The sequence below is a fragment of the Galeopterus variegatus genome, unplaced genomic scaffold (genome assembly GCF_000696425.1).
Source record: "Galeopterus variegatus unplaced genomic scaffold, G_variegatus-3.0.2 Scaffold1248, whole genome shotgun sequence".
Lineage (NCBI taxonomy): Eukaryota > Metazoa > Chordata > Mammalia > Dermoptera > Cynocephalidae > Galeopterus > Galeopterus variegatus.
In genome coordinates this window covers 329121-335014 of record NW_007727359.1, presented here as the reverse complement: position 1 = coordinate 335014, position 5894 = coordinate 329121, and positions in this window count along the sequence as shown.

The window sequence follows — 5894 nt, the reverse complement described above, 5'->3', positions numbered from 1 at the left end:
TGATACCCAAACCAGAAAAATACAAAACAAGAAAACTACAGACCAATATCCCTGATGAATACTGCTGCAAAAATCCTTAACAAAATACTAGCAAACAAATTGAACAGCACATTAAAAGGATTGTACACCATGACCAAGTGGAATTTATATGAGGACTATAAGGATGTTTCAAAATATGAAAATCAATTGATGTAGTATGCTACATTAACAGAATAAAGGGCAATAAATCACATAATCATCTCCATTGATGCGGGAAAACCATTTGACAAAATTCAACATCCTTTCCTGATAAATACATTCAACAAACTAGGAATAGAAGGAAACTACCTCAACATAATAAAAGCCCTATGTGAAAAGCCAACAGCTAACATCATAACCAATGGGGAAAGACTAAAGGTTTTCCTTTAAGATCAGGAACAAGACAAAGATGCCCTCTCTTGTCACTACTGTTCAACATAGTACTGGAAGTCCTAACCAGAGCAATCGGACAAGAAAAATAAATAAATAAATAGGCAACCAAATTGGAAAGGATGAAGTAAAATTATCTCTGTTCACAGTTGAGATAATCTTATATGTAGAAATCTCTAAAGATTCCACACACATAAACTGTTAAAAGTAATAAATGATTTCAGCAAAGTTGCAGAATACAAAAGCAAACCACAAAATAAGTTGCATTTTTATACATTAACAATGACTGCCTCAAAAAATAAAGAAAACAATACCATTTATTATATCATTAAAAGGTATAAAATACTTAGGAATATACCTAACCAAGGAGGTGAAAGAGTTGTACACTTAAAACTATAAAATATTGCTAAAAGAAATCAAAGAAGATACAAATGAAGAGAAAGACATCCTATGCTCATGGATTTGAAGACTTAAGTTGTTAAATGTCCATCTACTCAAAGTGATCTACAGATTCAGTGCAATCCCCATCAAAATCACAAAGCATTTTTTTTTTGTAGAAATAGAAAAAACTAACCTAAAATTCATATGAAATCTCAAGAAACCCTGCATAGCCAAAACAATCTTGAAAAAGAATAAAATTGGAGGCCTCACACCTCCTGATTTCGGAACATACTATGAAGCAACAGTAATTAAGACACTGTGGTACTGGCATAAAGACAGATACGTAGACCAATGAAACAGAATAAAGAGCCCAGAAATAAACCTTGGTGTACATGACCAAATGATCTTTGACAAGGATGCCAGACCACACAATGGTGAAAAGAAAGTCTCTTCAACAAATGGTGTTAAAAAAGTGAATATTCACATGGAAAAGAATGAAGTTTGACCTTACACCGTTTATCTTTTTATTTTTATTTTTTTACCTTTACCTTACACCATTTACAAAAACTGTCAAAATGGATTAAAGAGCTAACCATAAGATCTAAAACTGTAAAACTCTTAGAAGAAAGCATAGAGGACATTGAATTTGGCAATGATTTCTTGAATTTGACACCAAAATCACAGGCAACTAAAATAAAAATATACAAATGGACCACATCAAACTTAACTTCTGTGCATCAAAGGAAACGGAGTGAAAAGTCAACCTACAGAATAAGAGAAAATACTTGCAAATCATATATTTGATAAAGGGTTAATATCTAGAATTTGTAAGGAACTTCTATAACTCAACAATACCAAAAACAAATAACCTGATTAAAAAGTGGGCAAAGGACTTGAGTAGACAGTTCTGAAAACAAGACATACAAATGGCCAACAAATATATGAAAATATGCTCAACACCATTAATCATAAGAGAAATGCAGATTAAAACCACAATGAGATATCACCTTATATCCATCAGAATGGCCACTATCAAAAGAAAAAAAAAAGTTTTGGTGAGGATGCAGAGAAATTTAAGCCCTTGTGCACTGTTGGTGGGAATGTAAAATGGTCCAGCTGGTATAAAAAACAGTATGGGGGAATCCTCAAAAAATTAAAAATAGAATTGCTATATGATCTAGCAATCCCACTTCTGGACATATATCCAGAAGAATTCAAAGAAAGATCTTATAGAGATATTTGCACACCCTTATTCATTGCAGCATTACTCACTATAGTCAAATATCCATCAACAGATGAATGGGTAAAGGAAATGTGGAATATACATACAATGAAATATTATACGGCATTAAAAAGAGGGAGATATTGTCACATGCTACAATATGGCTGAACCTTTGGGGACATTATGCTAGGTGAAATAAGCCAGTCACAAGAGGATGAATACTATATGATTCCACTCATATGAATTATCTGAAGTAGACAAAATCACAGAAACAGAAAGTAGAAGTGGCTGCCAAGGGCTGGGGGAAGGGAACGGGAGGAAGAATTAGGATCTAATGTGTATAGAATTTCAGTTTTGAAAGATAAAAAAATTCTAGAGATCTATTGCACAACTACTGAACCGTACACTTAAAAATGATTAACATGGTAAATTTAATGTTATGTGGTTTTTTTTTTTTACTACAATAAAGAGTTAAGGTAAAAGAGCACAGTGTCTAAAAAAACCCAATTTCATTTCGAGGATATAAAGGCAAATCAGACTCTAGTGTAAAATTATTAATTAAATGATTACTCAGATTTGAAAGGAAAAGATGCGATGATAGAAATGTAGATAAAACAACTGTTAGATGAATAAAGGAAACAAAGGAGTTGTATGTTAATCCCTTTCTAGTCTTTTGATGTGACATTGTCCCACTACGGCCTGATGGTTCATTAAACTACAATCTAGGATTCTCTGTGTACCACTGCAGTGGGACATAACAGTTCTGTGGCAAGTTGTACCAAGAGGAAACTAAAAGGCTGATTTTATAAATTTCAACATTTTGCTCTAATTTACAATGCTTTCTCCGGTAGGGTCTGACTCATAGAATGTGTATGCCAAACCTTAATCAACAGCAGTTGTTTTTTTCTTTATTAGTGGAAAATATAACCACAAATGCATACACAGGGAAAAGGGATTGAAGGAGTCTGAATCAGCAGTACAGAAATGTGCAAAATTAGGTCTGTATACTTTTCTGATTTTCCCCCTTATTTTTTCTGACATTAAACAACACTCTGGTGAGGATGTAGAAATGAAGCACATCAGCAGGTCTTGGTGACCAGTCCTTGTCTGCCACAATGGGTCATGTCCCCTTGGTAAGCCATAATTCCTCTGCTCATTAAATTTCTCATCTGTGCAGAATGAGCTGTAGTAATATAATGAATACAACAGCAACACTGATAGTGTGCCTCTCAGGGATGTTCACTTTACAAGCACTGTCTCAACTGCAGGGTTGATACTGTACTTATCCTTGGTGCATAGATGAGGAAACTAAAGATCAGGGGTGACAAGCAGCTTGCCTAACAGCTTGCAGCTGGAGAGGGGTGAAGCCAGAGCAGACACTGAACCTGGGCTGCCAGGCTCTGACACCACCTGCTTAAACCACTACCCAGTACAATTCTAATGCAGAGATCTAAGGCTGGGAAGTAATTAAGGTCCCAGTAAGTGGTAGGCACTCAGGAGGTTGTGACACATTATATCACAATGACTCTTTGGTAATTATTCTCTTACTTTTTAAAATAAGAACACCAAAAGACCGCGTCATTGAGGCACTTAATCAAAACAACACTGAAAGCTGAATCCTATCTAAGCCTCTCTGTGCACCATCTCTAAGCTCTCTCCACCGTTTCACTTGTCAGTGCAGCTCTTTTTCCCTCTGTGGCTACCAGGCAGGGATGGGTTTTGCAGGGACTTGAAATGCTCAGGTCTTCTGTTCAATGACAGCCTTTAACTCACTCTATTATGGTGGCCCACAGATATGGAAAAACCCATGATTAATGGCCACTATGATAATTTACACTTTGTCCTAAAGAAGTTTTTATTGTCACGAAAGACTCAATTATTTTTCATTTTTTTGATATGTGTACTGATCCTGTTAAAATGTATTTCCTCATTTGTTTTATGAGAACAATTAAATATAGGGTTTTAACAGAAAGACAACTTTTCTTTTCAGGTGAGCCTGAGACCCTTTTCCTCAGTGTAGAGTTATCAAAAATTAATGGTTTCAGAGCTTTGCGGACCAAAGTGCCATGCCCAACCTCCTCTCCAACTCACTGTGGCACTTTGGATATACCTGCTCCTCTTCTCTGAGGTCCAGTCCCTCTGTCTTTTTCATAAGCACAATGATATTTTCCTCAAAGGATTGCTATAATAATTTAATTAGATAACAAATGGCATATAGGATGTGTTCAATAAAATTAATCCCTTCAATAAATTACTTAAGTTGTCAATTTATATCTGCTTTTGCTTAATATTAAGGTTGAAAAAACAAAATCAGGAGGGTAGGTCTAGAAATACTGAATAAACATTCAAGCAATGACCCTTTTTTCCCCTGCAGTTTTCTTTTAGGTTTTTGCTGCTACTGGACAGAAGTCAGGGAGGACGTAGACTCTGACCGTAGGAACGGTTAAGTCCTAGGATGAGAGCAGTAAAACTAGAGTCAGAAAAACAAAGTCCAACCTTCAGCACTTTACTTACTGATACTTACGGACTCTATGACCTCTTCAAATCATTTGAATTCCCTGTTCATGTTTTCTCATCTGTAAAATAGGAAAAGCAAAAATATCCATTCTGCTTTGTTTGCAGGCAAGAGCCAAACAGTAATGTTTTGCTCTTATGGATGCTTCTGTTTTTTTTTTTTCCCCTTCTTTTATTCATTCCATAGCAAGTTTGCTGGAGTTAAAGGCTTGTGTTTCATCTAATTTGTAACCACCAAGGGGTGCTTGAGAACTCCAGGATTCCCAGTTTTATAAAATCTAGCACGATCAGTAAAAAACAAACAACCTCCCCCAAAGTTATTTGTTTTGAAGAGATTATTTATCGTCTATGACACCATGTAATATGCTCCTCATTATGTGATATTAACTAATTATTTAAATATTTTAGTATTTCATTTAAGAGTAGTATCCACAGATCAGCCATTAGAAGAGTAATTTTTCAGTAGTCATTCACCTTCTGAATTGAGCTTCACCCCTATCTCCTTTAAACCATTAGAATTACATCTTTACACGGTTCAGTGTTGGTGTGAATACGTGCGTGTGAATATGAGTGTGTGTGTGTGTGTGTGTGTGTGTGTGTGTGTAGAGGGGGCTCCCTTCAGTATTCCATCATTTTCTCTTTTGGCATTTTGGGAATTGTTATTAAAGGATTTGATTGTGGAACGCTACTGTGTATTCACAGCATGATGTGAATCAAAATAAATCTATCCAAAGCATTTCATTTGTGGATTTGTACTACGGAAGCGCTAAAATAAGAAATGCTAATTTCTTGCAGACTATTACCCGATGATTTTAAATATCTGCCAAGCAGGAATGTCTGAATCCCGTGTGAGGAATTTCCATAATAAAATCCTGGCACCAGAGCTGAAGAGGATAGTTTTATAGAAACAGAGAAAAACAACGGCGGGTAGCGAATACCTTCCCCGAGGACAGTTTTAACTACAATTTACCAACGCTGTGTAGTTATTTCTGTCTTATTTTATGCTTTTGTTTTGTAACATAACGCAATTGTACCTGGATGCACTCCCGGACACTCGGGGGGAGCTCAGTGCGTTCGGCTGGCTCTGCCAGATGCAAGACCCCCGGAAAATGAGGACGCTCCACCGCCGCGCCCCTTCCCCCACCCACACCTCCAGCAGGGAGAGAAGGGTTAAGGATTATTGGAGAGCAGAGGGGAGGGAGCCCCCAAGAGCCCACCAGCGGGAGGCCGCGCCTCCTCCGGGTGCAGCGTTCCTGCCCCGCGCGGCGCGGCGGAGCTCGGGGGCGGCGGGGTGTTTGCAGGAGGGGACGCGGCTGCCCAGGCCGGGACCGCGGCCGCCAGCGGTGGGCGTGGCCGCGGCGGGGTCGGG